Source organism: Petaurus breviceps, unplaced genomic scaffold (assembly GCF_028583685.1).
Source record: "Petaurus breviceps papuanus isolate PSGF00001 unplaced genomic scaffold, PetGlider_PUasm1.0 126, whole genome shotgun sequence".
NCBI classification, from domain to species: domain Eukaryota; kingdom Metazoa; phylum Chordata; class Mammalia; order Diprotodontia; family Petauridae; genus Petaurus; species Petaurus breviceps.
In genome coordinates, this window is record NW_027185655.1 from 5,000,748 (window position 1) to 5,010,849 (window position 10,102).

Genomic DNA, 10,102 nt, shown 5'->3' on the forward strand with positions numbered 1-10,102 from the left:
AAAAAATTAGAAGTCTTACAATAACATTAACATTATTATAGATTTAAAAAAACACACAAAACTTTTGCCTGTCAAATAATAGTAGTTTGGTTGAATGTATGCTAAATCCTCTTATGTAGAAAATCACCATCTATCAATTTGACATTCTATATCAATCACATTCAAAAACCAATTCTACTTAATAAAAGTAATACTAACTAAAATTTATATGGCATTTACTATGTGCCAGGTGCTATACTAAGCACTTTTCAATTATATGTCATTTGATCTTCATAAAAATCCTTGGAGGAAGGTTCTATTATTATCCCCATTTTACAGTGAGAAAACTGAGACATCCAGAGTGAAGGGACTTGCTCAAGGCCACAAAGCTTGTGTCTGAGACTGAATTTGAACTCAGGCTTTTCAGGTTCATGCAGTTTCCAAGCATATAGTTTTAATTGTCACATATCAAATGTATTTTGCATGAAGTTCCATTTTACCCCAATTATCCTAATAGAAGAATATATCCCTATTTAAATGAGACCAAATTATAATTTAGTTTCAGATAAGCTTCAATAAAATTAAATTTGGATTTACACATTGAAATACTCAGTTTTCTCAAGAGCCATTAGCTATGAACTCCTCCGATTAAAGAGCCTTCTGCTTTCAGTTGGGTCACTTTCTGACAAATGGTGACAGCTCCTATTCCTAGCCCTTTCTCCTTGAAACCCAGAAGGCTCTAGTGATTGGAACAAGCCTCTGTAATGGTCTTTCAAGGACAAAATTCTACTAAGCTGTACTCAAATTTCATGCTGCACATTTATTTCTATAATTTCCATTTCATAGATGTTATAATTTGAAAGAACACTGTCTGTCTGAAACTAATAGGCACTTCTCCAACAAGCTTCTCATATCCTTTTATCTCATTGGGATCAAAAGCCTTGTCATAGCACTTCTCAAAACTCCAGATCCTTACTTCTCATTCATACTGTCAATGCAAAAGGCCTCTACTTTTTAAAAAACATTCTATCTATTCTCTCTCTTTTTGTTTCTCAGTTATTTTTCCTTATACAATACCAACTAATTGCTAAACTTTTACTTCAGGAGTTACATAGTCTATTTCAGTTTAGGTGACTTTGCTACTAATTTACCTAAACAATTTTGAATAATTTCAAACTAATTTCAGTTCTGCTTATTTTCTTATAGGTGAAATAACTTTCTACTGAAGTAATAAATATATCTATCACTCTCCAGGAAGGGGAGAAAGGTATTTTCTGTTTCTGTTTAATTTTAATCCTAGCTGCAAACCTCCCAAAATCCAATTAAATGTTTTAGCAGTTGCACAAATTTTTAAACCATAATTTGGAAATTTCCCATAAAGAGACCACTTTTTTTTTTACATTTTTTAGTCTCTAATTAGTTTACAATGCTATAAATTTCAATAAACCAGAAAAAATGTTCCTTTTTTTCTGATTTGCATTTTCTCTGTAATCTCCAACCTAGTCAGAGTTGTGAAGGTAGAGAGAATTTAACCATTTTCCTCCTTATCTCCCATTGAAAGTCTAGTGAAAAAAAACTCAACTAGAGTAAAACCATACTTAATATTACAAATAGTTGGAACAGTTGTTTTAGATATGGAACTTGGTCAGTTTTGTCCACCTTTTTAAACTCCCTTTCTGTGATCAATCTCAGATTGATCCTTCTGACTCCAACTGTCAAGGCTGTATCACTGCTTACATATTAAGGAAAAGTCCATTTATTCCTATGTTTACATAAGTTTTTTTTTTTAATCTCAATGGGTATTATGCTTTGTCAAAAGCTTTTTTTTTAAAGTATCTATTGGTGACTGTTATTGTTTTTGTTATTTAAAATATCTTTCATCTTAATAGATTTTCTATTATTAAACAAGCCCTGCCTTCCTGAGATTTGAAAGGCAGAGTCAATCATTTCTTCTCTATTAGAATGTAAGAGCTTCATTATTGCACAGCCCCTTCCAAATGCTCAGATGTTTTACCTTTCTAGTCTTCTCTTGAAATATTAACATTTCAAGGTTTCTACTCCAAATGGAATCTGTGTTCCAGGAATGCTTATGAGTCCTCTAGGCTATTAGAGGTCTGGTTTTGCAGGTAAAGTTATTCTTGGTTGTAAGCCTGCCATTTATCTTTTCAAATATTGCACTGCAAGCTCTCCTTTATATTATAGTGGTAGTTCAAAGGTTTGTGTGATACTGTCATTCCTTGGTACCTTCACTATTTATTTCTGATTATTTGTTGTATTTTTTTTCCTTTGAACAGGAAATTTTGGAGTTTGACTATGATGTTCCTGGAATTTCTCATTTTAGGTTTACTTTCAGGATGTGACTGGTAGGTTCTTTCTATTTTCCTTCTAGGATAAGAAATTCTAATCTATATGGCCAGTGTTCATTTATAATTTCTTGAAAGTTATTATATAGGCTTACTTTTTGTTTTTGGTCATGATTTTTAGGTAGGCCAAGGATTCATATTTCAGTAGTGTCAAATTCAAATGGAATTGGGGGCCATTAAACCATGGCAAACATTAAAATGTAAAGTTGCCTATGATTTTTTTGAAATTTTATTTATTTTATTAAAAATTTTACAATTAAATTTTAATCTGGTTCAGATTATACTCAGAAGTGTCCCAAAGAATGTGTGTTTGACACCACTGCCTTAGATTATATATTCTTGGCCTGTTTTATAAGCATATCCCTTATGTCTCCATCAATTCCCCACCCCAAGTCTTTTTATTTTGATTTAATATATACACCACTAGAAAGTAAGACAGCAATGCAAAATTACTAGAAAGTAATTGAGGAATGACTGAGCAAATTGTTGGGTATGAATTAGTTGAAAACTATAATGCTGTAAGAAATGAGAAAAAATGATTTCAAAGAGACATGGAAAGATTTCTATGCATGGTGAAATGAGCAGAACTAGAACCGTTTGTACTCAGACATCAATTTTGTAAAAATGAACAATTTTGAAAGACATAACTGAGCAATGAAATGATCAACCATGATTGTTACACAGGACTGATAAAGAACATGGATTACCGCTATGATGAGTGATGATGGACCAACATGGAGAAAACAGAAAGCATTTTTGCATGTTACCAACATGGGAATATGTTTTGCTTGACTGTGTTTATATAATATTGGGATTCTTTCTTTTTTTCCTCCAGTGACTAGAGGACATTGGGAGGGAAAAAATGAATTCTTTATAGTTGAAAATTTAAAAAAAGAAATAAGTGAAACATTTCCTGTGCACAGGGAACTTGTATTCTAATATTGGGTATATGGGCATACACATGTGCACAATACACATTTACGCACACAGACATATATACACATCCAAACACATATATACATGTATTTATAAACACACATACATACATACGTGTTTACATACATATGTATGTAATGGAAACAGTATGATTTGGGGAGAGAAGATACCTAGCAACTGAAGGAATAAGTAAAAGCTTCATATAGAAGATAGAAATGGAATCCAATTTTGAGGGAAACCAGGGATATGCAAGAGGTAGAAGTGAAAAGAAAGAGTGTTTCAGGCATATTCAGGCATGAATCACATATTAATGCCAAACTTAACTTCAACATCCAATCAGCGTAGCTCCCTGAAGCTCAAAGTCCAGCTAACATTCTGTTTTTCACTGATTTTCTTTCTCATTGGTCATCAACCTCCATTAGACTGGAATTATTTCTTCTTGACTCCAATGGGCAGAACAGGATCAATGGATGGAAGTTTTAAAGAAGCAAAATTAACCGTGAGGTGAGGAAAAATATTCTAACAAATTGAGTTATCGGGAAAGGGGGATGGGCTTCCAGGGGAGGCAATAGTATCTCTCCTCCTCTCAAGGTAGTTTACAACTTGTTGGATGTGCTACAGATGGGGGTGGACTAGATATTCTCTGAGGCCCCTTCTAGCCCTTAGATTCTATGAGTGTTTATCCAAATTAGCTTAGTGTGATTTAGAGGGAGTCTTCAAGTTGTGAAAAGCTTGTATTCCAAAAATTCTTTTATAAATTAGTTCTTTGAAACTCATAATACATTTTCAAGAGAAACAGTGTAATAATATTATAAATTATGTTCACAGACAAACCCTGGGGTGGGGAACCTGTGACCTTGAGGCTACATGTGGTCTAAAGCCAGGGAAATTAAGCCCAAGTCAAGGGAACAAACTCTAAAGGGGAGAGTAAGTATTAGAGAGATGGTTTGTCTCACCAACCCTGCTGAATGAGGATGGCGAGCTTTGGGTTTTTGTTTGCGCAGCAAAAGGTTGTGCATCCCTCCTTCCTCTATCATGCTGGTGAGGTGGGATGGGAGAAGCTTTATCCAAGGAGGTTGAGAGGCTGACAGAGACTTTTGTGAGAATTCTGAAAGGAATTATTAGTCCTCACAAGGGTTTTCAGAGGTCTTTAGCTTCAATTCTTTATAATATCTAATTTTATTTAATAACTGAAGTTTTCATCTTCCTTCATGTGAGTATAATACTCATGGTTTAAACAGGGTCTCACTTCCAGATAAAGGAAGCAGATGTTTCATGAAGTAAGTGGTCAGTTGTTAGAAAAAATACAAAAAGGAAGGGTTACTTTAAAGACCTTTATGCATACACAGATGGTATAGTGGATAGATTTCTGGACCTAGAGTCAAAGATACATGAGTTTGAATCTAACCTCAAACACATCTGTGAGACCCCGGGCAAGTCACTTCAATTTTATCTGCCTTAGTTTCCTCTTCTGTAAAAATGGAAACAATAAAGGTTATGAGGATAAAAGATATTTGTAAAGTGATTTACAAACCTTAAAGCGTTATAGAAATGCTAGCTATTGTTATTATTACATGAGATGGATTTTGCTTGAGATGGAACCTACTGAGCTCTATGGAAGGTATAGGTAGTCTGGAAGGTATGGTTCCTGACAATAGCCACAAGATGGCACTGTACACCAGAATAACTTGACGTCTTCTCTGATAACCCCTTCCACCTTCTGCCAAGGATTGTAGCGGAGTGAGTATGGAAGGGGAGTGTGCTTCTGTCAGCCATGGAATGCATGGAATTTTTGCCAGTCTACTGTTTGTACCTTAAGGAGGCGATGCCCCAGAGAGTAAATACATTTTTTTCTTTTATAAAAAAAGTTGTTTATAGATTCCTTTGGAAATGTATATCCTTCAGTTGGGGAGATCAAGAAGGAGTTAGGGAAGAAGCAAAAGGTCAGAGAGTAAGCTCTTGTAGTTTTAAGGCAAAGTTAAGAAAATAATTAAATGACTAAAAGCTGAAGGTGTCACAAAAGTAAAGAATGAAAGATTTTTTAAATGGCAATTTAAGGAGAAGGTTGAACAAAATGTCAAGACTTTATTTCCAGCTTTTCTCATTGTAAGCCAATGGTCCATCCCGTTTTTTTCAGTTGTCAAGCAGACATTGACTGTGATTCCTCAGGTCTCAAATGAATGTTAACCATGTGGGTAAGGAAGGGAAGGGCAACAGCAATTCCTGAAAGATCCTAGAAGATTGTTCTTTAATTGTATATAATAGCTCCAATTAAGTTCAGACTTAGAGCTCTCTCCATACAAACCAAAGACTTTGTAGTTTTAAATTAACTAGGACTCAGGGCTGTGACTGGTACCATTCCATTTCTTTGACACAAGACTCACTGACTGAGTTCTGATTATTGGCTTTTATTGGCATGGCTTTCTAAAATGTCACCTAGAATTTTTAATGGAGATGAAAGGCCTACAGAGGTGAGGAGATTTCATTGATGCTACAGTATTAGATTAATTTCCTCTTGTTCCATATTTATAGACCTACTTAATCCTTTAATAATAATTTTGGAAAGAAGTATTTAATAGAATTCTAACAAGGAATTTGAGTGCCTGGGGCAAATAAAGTTTAGGGATTAGATAGGGATGTGTGTGTGTGTGTGTGTGTGTGTGTGTGTGTGTGTGTGTGGTGTGGTGTGGAATATGACCATGGTTTGGGAGTTTACTTCCCAGTCAACTGCTGGTTCATGATCTAAGAGCTATTTTTATCCCTTCTCCAGGCAGAACAAGGGGCAGAAAAGTATCACTTTTCTTTTTTAGTTCTAAAGTCTTCTGTGGTTGGAAAAGGTTCTGGGAGACCATGCTCTGATCCACCACTCACTTCTGAGCTGTCTGAGAACTGTGTTCTCTCTGCTAAGGGTTGCACCTTCCCAGGTGGAGCAGTATATCTCCAATTGCCCCCATTCCTACATGCTTCCTGTTGTAATTTGTCACCACTATGGGCATCTAACTTCCTCACACTTGTGTTCCTTGCGTAGGACACTATGGGGAGGAAGTATCCTGAATTCAGTGCCAAGGGGCAGAACTTCAATTGCATAACCCTAGTTATGATTCTGAACTTTAATCTTACCTCTAACATTCAATGCAGTCCTGTTAAATGAGTATAAAAATATAAGCATGAAAATAATATACCAGAAAATGATTGCTGAAATGAAACTGGTAGAGAGTCTATGTAGAAGACATCTTTGTTGCTGTTCTGGTTTTTAGCAGACATGCCCTGAAATATTAAAATTCCACTCACTCGAACATAACATTCTTTACCCTTTAGGCAAAGGTTTTAGTCATCTAACATGTTGCTGCAAGCAAGGATTTAGACTCTGTAAGCTAGTAGGAGACAAACTCCTTGGCCAGACCCAGTGCCAGCTGCAGGGAACATCAGTGAGTTACATGACTTTTCCACTGGCATTTTGCAATGGCAAAGGTTTCTTCACCATTTCAACAAACAGCAAGTGCAGTGCTGGGCATCTCCCCACCCATGAGTGAATGTACACAGCCATGAAGTCAACCTTCCTCGCGTGTATTGCTGCCTTATGGCATCATACAGAAGTGAAAAGATTTTGACATTGAGTGCCACACTCATTGTGGTTACAGTAGACAAAAAGAGAACAATGCTCTCATTTCCACGGCATCTTTCCAAGTATAAGAACATTTTGTGAACATTTAACTCAGTGCTTGACGTGTTAAGGATCCAAAAAAGAGAAGTTTCATTGTGCATAGCAACACCCATGTTGTAAGGATAATCAACTCTGGTCGACTTAGCTACTCCGATGAAGAAATGATTCAATAGAGTTCCAAAGGATGCATGACGAAAAATCCTGCCTATCTCTAGAGAGAGAACTGATGAACTCTGAGTACAGATTGAAGCATACTTTAAAATAATCTTTATCTTTATTGTTTTATTTTGCTTATGTTTTCTTTTGCAACATGGCTAATATGGAAATGTTTTGTATGACCTCACATGTATAATCAAATTTAAATTGCCAATACCACTTCTGGGCTGTATCCCAAAGAGATCATAAAAATGGGAAAAGGACACTAATGTAAAAAAAAATATTTATAGCTGCTCTTTTTGTGATGGCCAACAACTGGAAATTGAGGGAATGCCCATCAATTGGGGAATTGCTGAACAAGTTGTGGCATATGAATGTAATGGAATGTTATTGTTCTATAAGAAATGATGAATAGGCAGACTTCAGAAAAACCTGGAAAGAGATATATGAACTGATGCTGAGTGAAGTGACCAGAATCAGGAGAACACTGTACACAGTATCAGCCACAATGTGTGATGACTTACTTTGATAGACAACCCTTCTCTGCAATACAAGGACCTAAAATAATTTCAAAAGACTCATGATGGAAAATGCCATCGACATCCAGAGAAAGAATTATGGAGTCTGAATGCAGAGCCAAGGAGACTATTTTCTTTGCTTTTTTGTTTTGTTTTGTTTCTCATGGCTCCTCTCATTCATTCTAATTCTTCTATACAACATGACTAATGTGAAAATATGTTTAATAAGAATGTATATGTAGAGTGTATATCAGCTTGCATTCTGTCTTGGGGAGAGAGAAGTGGAGGAAAGGGGAGAAAAATGAAAATTTATGGAAGTGAATGTTGAAAACTAAAAATAAATAAACTTTTCAAAAAAGAAAAAAATTAAATTGCTAGCCTTCTAAATGATGGGGGAAGGGTAAGAGGGAGGGACAGAATTTAGAATACAAAATTAAAATAAAAAGGATTGTTAATTTTTTAAATGTAATTGAAAAGTATTTAATGAAATAACTTAAAATAGAGAGTTCTCCATTTCTTTTCTTGATAGCTCAGATTCTAACTCTCCTACTTCGTAATGATAAAAACTCATTGAGGAAAATAACTCCTTAAAATTTAGAATTGGGCAAGGGAAGTTATGACTTCATAAGATTTCAAAAAATAACAAAAACAAAACCAAAAGAATGAAAAAATAGAAGAAAATCTAAAACATCTCACTAGAAAAACAATTGACTTGTAAAACAAATTGAGGAAAAATTTGACAAATTTTTCAAATTTGAAAAAAAAGAGTAATTATCAAAACTATCTAGTACTGGCTAAGAAATAGAAAGGTAGAGCAATGGAAGAGTAGACATGCAGTTCATAGCAGCAAATAAATATAATAGACAAGAGTAATGACAAGATTTTGAGATAAGAATTCATTTTTTTTTGGTAAAAATTGTTAGGAAAACTGGAAAGCAGTATGGTAGAAACTATGCATAGACTAATATCTTATATCATTTACCAAAATAAGGTTAAAATGGATAGATGGGGGCGGCCAGGTGGCTCAGCAAGTAAGAGCACTGGCTCCTGTGTCGGGATGGCCTGGGGATCGAATCCAGGCTCAGATACTTAGCACCACACCCGGCAATAACTGGCCATGTAACCTTGAGCAAGTTACTTAACCCCGATTGCTTTAAAAAAAATAAAATAAAAAATGGATACACGACCTGGATATGAAGGGAAATTACAATAAAATTTGAAGAACATGGAACATATTTCTTACCAGACTTGTGGACAGGCGAACAATTTGTGAATAAACAAGAGATAGAGAGCAGAGTGAAGTGTAAAACAGATAACTTTGATTACATTAGATTAAAAAAGATTTTGTACAAATAAAATAATTGTAGCTAAGATTAGCAGGAAAGCAGAAAACTGGGGAAAATGTTTATAGATAGCTTCTCAGATAAAGTGTCATCTGAAATATATAAAGAACTTGGTGAAATATATGAGAGTATGAGTTATTCCACAATTGACAAATGGTCAAAGGATACTAATAGGTAATTTTTGGAGGAAGAAATTAAAGTTATATATAATCATATGAAATTATTCTAAATTATTATTTATTAGAGAAATGCAAATTAAAACAACTTTGAGATATCACCTCATACCCATCAGATGGCTATAATGTTAGAAGAGGAAAATGGATAATATCAGAGGGGGTATGGAAATATTTGGACACTAATGTTGGTGGAACTGTGAATGGATCCAACCATTTTGAAGAGCAATCTGGTATTATGCCCAAAGATTTATTAAGCTGCCTATACTTTAGGTCTGTTTCCCAAGGTGATCAGGGAAAAAGTAAATGAACTTTAGTGTTCTAAAATACTTATAGCAGGGGAGGCCAGGTAGCACAGCGAGTAAGAGCACTGGCCCCAGTGTCGGGATGACCTGGGAATCGAATCCGGGCTCTGATACTTAGCACCCACCCAGAAACACCTGGCCTTGTAACCTTGAGCAAGTTGCTTAACCACAATTGCTTAAAAAAATAAAATATTTATAGCAGGTCACTTTATGGTAGCAACCATTTTGAAATTGAGGGGATGCCCATCAGTAAGGGAATGACTGAATAAGTTGTGGTATATGATTGTGGTGGAATGAGAATATCCTGTAAGAAATAATGAGCAGATTAATTTTAGAAAAACAGGGAAAGACTTGCATAAAATAATGAAGAATAAAGTGAAGAAAAGAACCAAGATAACATTTTATACAGTAATGGCAATATTTTTTGAAGAGTAAATGTGAATGACTAAGCTATTCTGAGTTATACAAATATTCTTATCAATTACAAAGGACCTGTGGAGGGAGATATTCTACACCTTTAGAAAAAGAACTGTGAAGCTATGTATTATATAGTCTATTCTTGCCTCCCTGTGAGTTATATGTAGACAGACTCATGTGGATATATGTAACCAACATGGACCAAGCAACAACAGCAACCCACCATACCCCCTTACATGTACAAATTA

General features: G+C 35.1%; 1 long non-coding RNA gene across 1 annotated transcript; it reads left to right on the forward strand.

Moving 5' to 3' along the window:
- The first annotated feature begins 1,960 nt into the window (after nt 1-1,960).
- Nucleotides 1,961-7,029, forward strand: LOC138169453 (uncharacterized). The gene is made up of 4 exons (XR_011170358.1): nt 1,961-2,105; nt 2,274-2,342; nt 3,701-3,782; nt 6,597-7,029. It is a non-coding gene; the product is annotated as an uncharacterized lncRNA (long non-coding RNA).
- Nucleotides 7,030-10,102: the final 3,073 nt, after the last annotated feature.